We start from the raw sequence: 10,192 nt of genomic DNA, 5'->3' as shown, positions 1-10,192 counted from the left end.
TTCACTCCTGCTGGGTACCACAGAACTCATTTGGAAAACTTATTTTTTTATTGAGAATAGGAAAAAAAAGTTTCCGCCTCCTCCCAGCCTCCCATTTCCCTCCCCCTCCCCCCACTCTTTTCCCCCTCCCCCCACTCTTCTCCCCCTCCCCCCACCCTTCTCCCCCCTCCCCCCACNCTCCAATCCAAAGAGCAGTCAGGGTTCCCTGCCCTGTGGAAAGTCCAAGGTCCTCCCCCCTCCGTCCATGTCTAGGAAGGTGAATATCCAAACTGGCTAGGCTCCCACCAAGCCGGAACATGAAGTAGGATCAAAACCCCTTGCCATTGACCTTGGCTTCTCATCAGTCCTCAGACTCTCTGATCATGGAAAACTTACTGTTCCTTAAGATTTCCAGTTTATGCCTGCTGGAGCTCTCTCTCTACCTACCTACCTACCTACCTACCTACCTACCTACCTACCTATGTCTTTCTCTCTCTCTCTGTCTCTGTCTCTCTCTCTCTCTGTCTCTCTCTCTCTCTCTCTCTCACACACACACACACACACACACACACACACACCATTAGGCATTGCATTTGGCAGATATTCTGAGCACAGAGAGTTCACTTCTCGCAATGGTGACAACAAAACTGTGTTCTGTTGAGCATTCATTCATACCTTCAAAAATGTGTACACGTTGTCTCTAATCTTACTGAAATTCAGTATGATTGGCATCACTATTCTTGTTTTGAAAATGAAGAATGGAAACCCAGAGAGCATAGTAGGAAATGTGAGCCTGAGACAGTCTTTCTTTGAAGGTCAACCCACTCCCACCGCATTGCACACATCCCAAAGTGAAAGCCTATGGAAGTCTATGGACTTTGGATAAGTTTCTAATCCAGTTTTCACTTTTTAACAGTCTGAAAACCTTATCATATGGATATTGTGAATCTGCAATATATATACAATGTTGTTGTATCATATTAATTATATTCTTAAATAAACATTATAGCTAAATCCAATGTATCAGTGTTCCTGTTTGCTCTTGTTAGCAAGTTTGTGGTCACTAAATGGTACTACTTTAACAGCCCCTACTAATAATTAGAAAAAAACAGAGGTGAAGAGAATAGTAAATGATGTGTTCACAGCAGAGGAAAGCCAAATGACATCATAGTGGACTCTGTAAAATCCTAAGTAGTTCGTGCTCTAGTGGATGGTTCTACACCCATGTTGATGTGGGATTTCCCTCTGTGTGCTGTGATTACCATTAATGAATAAAAAAACCACTTTGGACCTATAGCAGGGCAGAACTTAGCTAGGTAGGAAAAACTAAGCTGAATGCTAAGAGAAAGAAGGATGGAGTCAGGAAGAAACCATGGAGTCTCAGCCAGAGTCAGACATGCCGAAACTTTGCTGGTAAGCCACTGCCATGTGGTGATACACAGATTAATGGAGATGGGTTAAATTAATATGTAAGAGTTATCCAATAAGAAGCTAAAGCTAATGGGCCAAGCAGTGATTTAATTAATACAGTTTCTGTGTGATTATTTCAGGAGTAAGTGGCTAGGAACAAACAAGTGGCCTCCTACTACACCATGTGACTGTGAGAAGCACTCTCTGGTGAATTATAAGAACAGGAAGAAGAAGATAACATGAAGTTGGGAGTGAGGTGGGGGTTGAAAAGGAGTCAGAGTGGGGACTGTGGCTACATGGGGGTCTAAAGCAGTTGGAATCAGGACTGAGGAGTGAATATGATATACATAAATTGCAAGCATGTGTCTTAGCTAGGTTGTCTACTGCTATGATAAAACACCATGACCAAAAGCAACTTGGGGAGCAAAAGGCCTTGTTTTACCACATAACTTACACCTTCTTCCAGGGAAGTCAGGGCAGGGACCTGAAGATGGGTACTAGGGCAGAAGTCATGAAGAAGTGTGGCTTACTGGATTTCTCCTCATGATTTGCTCAACCTGCTTTCTTATAGCACCCAGGGGTGGCACCAGTCACACTGAGCAGGCCCTGCTACACCAATAATCAGTCAAGAAAATACACCACAAGCTTGCCCAAAGGCTAATCTGGTAAGGACATCATCTCGACTGAGGTTCCCCTTCTCAAATGACTCCATCAGACTTGTGTCAACTTGACATAATGCTAACCAATCTACTCTGTATGAAACTGCCAAAAAATAAATAATCTTTAAAGTACACGAATAAAATTTCCAGTGACAGTCTGAACACTTTCAAGTTGGTCAGATAGTGCTTTCTATTTGTCTGCTTCTTAGCCTTTGAGGTGGAATTTCAAATATCTTTCATGACTGCCTAATAATGCCTAATGACTTTTAAGGTCATTAATTTGGAAATCTAGCTCAGTTGTTTTCAAAGCTGTGTGTTTATTTAGAACTCTCTGTTTGATTATAATGTTCTTCTGAACTATGAACAAATAAAACAGACAAGAACTTCAGATTTTATCATCTTAAAACAACATGGACCTCCAGGCATGAGATCACAGAGAATGTTCCTCTGACTCCCACTTTTATGGCCTTGGCATCCATTCACGAGTCAACACTTCACCCTGGCTAGCTGTGTTGAGTCTGGACCAAGTGGCCATCCGTGGCTGGCATGCAGCTGTAGCGATGGACTTTGGTCCCAATGCTCAGGATGACTGCTGAGTCATAGTCAAAAAAAAAGTATTCATAAGAACAATGTCCTGCTAGGAGGTGGCATGGTCAAAGAGGACTGTGAAGACTACCCACTTTTTTTTCCTCTTTTTTTTCTGGGTTAATAGCACTCTTGCAATTAAATACAGCCATATAACAGGTTCTAGCTGAAGAAACTATGTGGTTAGATGTCATGTGTTCATTTCCAGGCCTGTCCTATACAGTTCTTCCTTACATTGCCAGTCTTGACATTTCTCCTGTTGATGACATACACAGACATCCTCCATGTTATTTTGGTAGCCACAATTTGAAAATAGTACATGTTTTATAAGCCTGGGTACATACATAATTTAATTTTAACCACTCCAGCAAACTGTTGTCCTACGTAGCACTGTTACACACAAAGGATACATACTAGAAGCTTTACACACTTGGGGGAACTTGCTTGTTATGATCGCTATAATGTCTCACCATCCTAACACAGCAGCCAATGGGATACACCTCACCCCGTGACTATTTACTTGAGCTTTCAGAACAGGGTCTTAGTCACCGCTAATTTCTCAGGCAGAAGGTGCCCTTTGACAGTATCCACTCGGAAGGATGTAACTTGGAAACTAGCCAACAAAAAGCCTACTAAGTTCACCCCAAAATGCCCCAAGCATGCGCCATCTAAGGGGAGTGGGGCAATTTCTCCATGACTAAGGCTTATTCTGGCAATAAAGTTGATTTCGGGGGTTTGGAAGCAGGACAGCGACATACAGCGTTGGTCACCCACCCTGAAGGCACAGCAGTTTAATAAACCATCGTGTACAGAATCCACTCTGCTGCAGAGCAGAGGTGACTAAGTTGGTGGGACCTCTCTCAATCACACTAACTAAGGTAGCTAATTGGTTCATGGAGGGATGTAAAACTCACCCTAGTCCTGTGCATACATGAGTACCTGCATTATCCATTAGCAGGGGACTTGTGTCTATCAGTGTCCCTCCTCGGATTACTGATCCTTTGCATCTTCTAATATTCAGGCCAAGTTTCATCTACTAAAAAAAGAAGAAGAAAAGTTATGATCCTTCCCAATACGTTAGCTTCTCTCTTTTTTTTCTCTCTTCCACAACCATATTTCCATATATCAGTCAGTTTTGCTTTTGTTTTCTGTTACTCTGTCACCAGGCCATGCTTAGAGGATGGTGGCTGTGCGATTTCTCTTGTAAGCTGTGTTGCCTTCTCTATTATGTGTCAAGCAAGAAATGAGTGTTAATAAATTAATCATCATACACCATCATTTGTATCATACAGACTGAACAACAGACAAGTAAGGTGGAATTTCAATCCCCAATTAGTATGTCACCATGTGTACCATTAGAACCCGTATTTCACCATCCACCTCCTGCCTGGGTATGTGGTCTCTTCCTTTAAGCAGTCCAACAATTGTTCTCTTGCCTCTGCGTTATTTTCCTGGATGAAGACAGAGCATAAAAAGCACAAAAGGGTTAAATATGTAGCAATCTGTTTGACACGGAAAGAGAAAGATACGAAGAAATTTTAATAAAAATACAACCCTACCAGGACTTGGACTCATTGCCTCTGCAATATAAGAAAGACACCAGGCGATGTGAATTTACAGGTGTTAATTAGCCAACAGAGGACCCCTCAATTGTTCCCAGAATACCATGCAAGCATAGAGAAATAGAAAAATTCAATCAAAGAACATTCCCCGCCGCACAGGAAGGACTGCGTGCGTGCACAATGTCATGCAAATCAGGTTTAATTTACTGCGTGTTTTTCTGCCGCCACCAAATTTGTCGAAGAAAATGAATCTTTCTCTGCTCGTAGCTGTAAATCCCTACATCATCAAAGCATGCACAGATCAAGATGCTGTTTCCCAACTGATGCTTAAATAATAACGGAAGAAACTCTCTGTGCAAATCCACTGAATGTCCATTCCCAAGGGCAGCATTAATTCGGGACTATTCCCCCGCTGCTCTGTGGCATGGGGTATATTGAGTAAGAGGTATACACACAGATGGGACTATATTCTGAATCAGGCTATGTACTCTGCTAGGTGTACCTCCTCCTTGCTAGAGAGCTGAGAATTAGCTATTGTAATTGTTTGCATGAGGGTGACTTGGAATATATCCCTGCTGTCACAATTAATTAAGCGATGCTCACTATTAAGCCTAAGTAACACTTTGGGGGACTTATCTGCACAGCATCAAGCACCCGGTGTAATATTTCCCCTACCGCATGATCTGTTTTCATGGAGAACTGTAGACACAGACACAGGTAAGTTCAGTCTCTCAGTGCAATTATGGTGATGCAGACGCATCATTTCCTCATTCGGAATGTCGCTCAGGGAGTCCCTGCCATCTCCCTAGATTGTGTTGTTCCCGACATTTGGAGTGATCTTGCAGATGTAGATGGATTGCAGCCATTACAGGCAGCCAGCACTCCGCTTTGGAGTGCTTACATCTGTAAAACTCTATGTGAATCACTTCAGAAACATTGTCGTCCATCAGCGAGTCCTCATATCATGCCTATGAGGTGGGCACATGTGTCCAGCTAACAGAGAAGGAAACTGAGGCACTTCCCTGATGTACTTCAGCCAGCCAAACAGCAGAGAGGATTTATCCAGTCTGGTTCGAGAGAGAGCATTTACCCTAAATCACGACTCTCTGCTGCCCCTATACCCATCAAATATTTTTTGCATGAATGGATGGCTGGACTGGACACAGTCTTCCAATCAGACATTGATCACCAATTGATTGCCTTCCAATACTCCTCAAAATGGATCTTTAAGCCATGTGCTATTCATGAAACCCGTGTAGTGTTGTGTACTTGTAATAAGGACACAGCATCTGTGTTCTGCTTTTCATTACTGCCTTATGAAGCCCAGATATTGTCTTTCAGTGTCTTATTCAAGAGTGGACACCTCCTTGTATATTTTTTACTCCACGTTGTCTAGATTGTGTTCTTGTATTGACAGACAGGATGGAGGTGGGGAAAATTCATCAGTTTCCATGGTTTCTGGGCACTGCTAAAATGATCCATTTCCCAAATCTTATAGGCTCTTGGTGTAAGTTTTGATATATAAGTCTTAGGACATGTTATATGATCAGTGCTAGTGGAGGCCTTGAGGGTAAAAGACTGCTGAGCTAGCCACCCTGGCCTACAGGGAGGTCTGTCCTCCAGCAGCTGAATGAAGAGCACTTCCTGACCCTGGGGAGACGAGGTCTAAGTAACTCTGTGTGTCTCCAAGCCCGGTACCAGATGCTCTGATCGAGCTTTGGCTCGAACAGAAAGAAAGCAAAATCCTAGATTGACACACTGATACTGCACATTTGTGGTCTACTCACAACTGTTTCCGATTAGCCAGATCTTAGGCTGCAACCCTATGGACCATTCTGTACAGATCAAGTCAATCGCAGCAGCCCTCCCATAGTATAGCAACAGCATGGCCTGTCCTCCTTGAGAGCGTGGAGAGAAATTGTACCGACTTCTTTCATTAACTCCACCACGAAGCATCTGTAGAGTGTAGCTAGCGTGTGGACACAAAAGAAAATGCCAAGGCTGGCAGGTGACACAGACAGCACGGAGAGGAGGACACATCACGGTCGGCCTGTGCACGTGGGTTTATGGTGCTGCCGCTTGCAACGCTGTCTCTTGGTGTGAAAACTCACATGAATTTATAATGCCTCACAACCGTAGGTCATTATGAAACGAGTAATAAAATACAATTAGGGCTTAATGAAAATTTATTAAGTCCTTGTGTGTGTTCTTTGAAGTACTAGAGTAGATGCAGAGAAGGGATAAACAGAGATTTTTATCCTCAAGGACATTTTTATTAATTCACAAACTACTTTTAAGTGCCAGGATATGTTCACCAGAAAGACTTTAGTGTTCACAGCAGAACAAACTCCCTGTCCCCCCCGAACTTAATTCTATCCAAGAAGGAGACCACTAAACAGAATCTTTAGAAGTCATGAGTATAACAATCGAGCATGCAGCTTAGAGGGATTTATGGTTGGAACTGATGCTTTCCAGTGTACTTAAAGGAAGTATTTTGGAGGAAACTGAGCAACCTAAGAGAGGTGAGGTGAGTCACTTATCAGGGAAAGGGGATCACCCAGCCCCAGCCTATGCAAAAGTCCTGAAGAAAGAGTACCCAAAGAATATTCAACAAACAAGAGGGAAGTCCGTGCATTGGAACAACAGGGACGGATTTAGTTCCTGTTAGCAATCATGTAAAGATACTCTTTATGTAATTCAGTCTAGAGTTAGGCTCAACCGCAAAACAGAGGAGCTATGCAGCTCTGCAACCTAGAATGTACCATTTAAGAGGCATTCTCTTCAGAAAGGCATCTCCTGAGCCAGTGAGTTCAAGCTCACTCCCCACTTTCTCTTCTATAGGGTTTAGTGTGTCTGGTTTTATGTTGAGGTCTTTGACCCACTTGGACTTGAGTTTTGTGCAGGTGGTAAGTCTGGGTTCGTTTTCACTCTTCTACATGAAGATATCCAGTTTACCAGCACCATCTGTGGAAGATGCTATTTATTCTCCAGTATGTATTTCTAGCTTCTTTATCAAAAATCAGGGGTATATAGGTGTGTGGGTTTATGTCTGGGTCTTCAATTGACTCCATTGACCAATGTATCTGTTTTTATGCTAATGCCATGCAGTTTTATTACTCTAGTTCTGTAGTAGAACTTGATCTCAGGGATGGTGAGACCTCCAACGGTTCTTTTATTGTTCAGGATAGTTTTAGTGTCTTTTTTTTTTTTTTTTTTTTTGCTGTTGCCGGTGAAGCTGTCCCTTCCAAGGTCTGTAAAGAATTCTCTGCTTCTCTGTTCCCCCAGAAAAAACAACCCTTCAGAGTTGTTCCTCGTCCTGCAATAATAAAACACCAGCCTATAGTCCCCCTCCTTCCTCTCCTTTATAATAGAACACAGGTCTATAGTCTCCCCTCCACCTTCCTCATGCCTCCTATGGATCCTACAAACCATCCCCTCCTGGCCTCTCCCCCCAGTTGTTGCTGTGTTCCCAGTCCTGAACTTGGGAAGACACCCTGCTCAACCACAGGCCACACATGCCAGAAGACCAGGTAGCCTGCCTATCTACCTTCTCTGTTCTCTGTTCCCCCAGCATACCCAATCCCTCAAGTTCATCCATGCTGTAGTCTCTCATGCCCCTGCCCACGAATCCTGTGGATCCCACAGACTATCCCCCTCCTGACCTCCCAGAAATCAGTACCTAGACCTACAATCACACAAAACCAGACAGATGTCTAGATGCCACCATAAGAACATAATCAAAACAGTCAGTACAGTATGTCTCCAATAAAAGCCTGGCAATCCTACCATAGCAGGTCCTAAATGTTCCAACGTGGCCGAAGCACAAGAAAAAGAACTTAAAAACACCTATATGAAGACAACAGAGGTCCTTAAAAAAGAAATTAATAAATCCCTTAAATCCAGGAAAACACAAACAAACAATTAAAGGAAATCAATAAATCCCTTAAAGAAAGCGAGGAAAAAAAAACAAACAATTGAAAGAAATGAATAAAACTGTTCAAGATCTGCAAATGAAAATAGAAGCAATTATAAAAACACAAACTGAGGGAGTTATGGAAATGAAAAATTTAGGAATTTGAACAGAAACTATGGAGGCATGCTTTACCAACAGAATACCAGTGATGAAAAAGAAAATCTCAGGCATCGAAGATACTGGAGAAGAAAAGGATGCATCGGTCAAAAAAATGTTAAAACAACAACAAAAAAATCCTAACATAAAACAGCCAAGAAATCTGGGACACAGTGAGAACTGCGAACCTGTGAGTAATAGGAACAGGGGAAGGAGAGGAATGCCTACTCAGACGTTCAGAAATTTTTCAGCAAAATCATAGAAAACTTTTCTAACCTAAAGAAAGACATGCCTATAAAGCTACAAGAAGCATACAGAAAACCAAATAGATTAGACTAGAAAAGGAAGTACCCTCACCACATAATAATCAAAACACTAAATGTACAGAACTGAGAAAAAATATTAAAAGCTGCAAAAGAAAAGGTCCAAGTAGCATATAAAGAAAGACCTAGTAGAATTACACCTGACTTCTCAACGGAGACTCTAATAGCCAGAAGTACTTGGAAATATATGCTGCAGACTCTAAGAGACCACAGATGCCAGCCCAAATTATTACACCCAGAAAAACATTCAATCACTATAAGTGGAGAAAATAAGATAGTCCATGATAAAGTTAAAGTCAAATTTAAACAATATCTATCTGCAAATCCAGCCCTACAGAAGGTGCTAGAGTTTTGCCATTTTCAGGTGTAATTTACTTCAAACTGATCAGCTGTTAACGGTCCTACAAAGAACAGAAGACTGCCCGGGTAGCTGGCAGAAAGACAGCGATTGTTTAATATCTCCCTTCAGAGAAGTATTTGTCTATTCCTTACTAAATGTCAGGAATTGTTGGCATCCACTCCCCTCTCTGGACACAAACCACCTAATGTCTCATGCTGGTCACAGTCCTCCCCAGAGGTTCCCATCAGGACTCATCCTGGGAGTCTTCAGAAGATGGAAGTCTCTCTGTAAGAATGAGATGCTCCGGTAAATTAAAGAAACATACAACATGAGATGAGACACCCTCCCCCACACATTTCACTGCCATCCCCAGGCACACACACACACACACACACACAGTGAGAGAGAGAGAGAGAGAGAGAGAGAGAGAGAGAGAGAGAGAGAGAGAGATAGAGAGAGAGAGAGAGAGAGAGGACACTACATACAAACACCAAGTTCTGGCTCCACTGTGAAGAGGTGGCCTCTTAGGTGTGATGGTAGGCATTGTGAAATGCCTTAAGTAAATATGGCAATGTTTTTCAAAGGCTAGCCCCAAGATGGCAACAGGATTCCGAGATTGCTTAAATGTTTATTATAATTCATATTTCTAGGCCCTGCTCAGGCTTCCAGAGCCAAATTCCTTGGATCAAGGCCCAAGAATTTAAGTTTTACCAAGCTCCAGAAATCCTTCTAATACATGTATCATTTGAAAAACACTAGTAAAAAGAATATGTAGGTGGTTATTGTTAGTCTTGGAAAGTGTGTGTGTGTGTTCCTGTGTTGTGTGTAATACACTGTCTGATCCAATAGTAACTTTTTTTCATTGAAACAGTGCAGAGGCAGACTCACAACTAAAAATGGAAAGGATTTATCCTGCATATTCCTGTCAAGTTTTTCCACATGGTGTGGAATGTCAAAATCAGAAGCAAATGTGTATGAGAAAAGACACACACACACACACACACAATGTGCCTGAGTGGCCTACCCTGCCTAACATTTTGGGCATGATTCCATGATGGATATTTGGGCCTGCAAAATAGGTCCAACTGTCAAAAGACAAGATAGGTTCCCAAAAGACCCCTGCAAGACGGTGGAAAGGAGGTGCCTATGAAGGAAAGAACCGAGGAAAGAAAGAAAGAAAGAAAGAAAGAAAGAAAGAAAGAAAGAAAGAAAGAAAGAAAGAAAGAAAGAAAGAAAGGAAGGAAGGGAAAAGAAAAGAAAATACT

The sequence above is a fragment of the Alexandromys fortis genome, unplaced genomic scaffold (assembly GCF_014885135.2).
Source record: "Alexandromys fortis isolate MF-2015 unplaced genomic scaffold, M_Fortis_MF-2015_v1.1 scaffold_97, whole genome shotgun sequence".
NCBI lineage: Eukaryota > Metazoa > Chordata > Mammalia > Rodentia > Cricetidae > Alexandromys > Alexandromys fortis.
The sequence above is the reverse complement of the archived record's forward strand: the minus strand, read 5'-3'. Positions refer to the sequence as shown.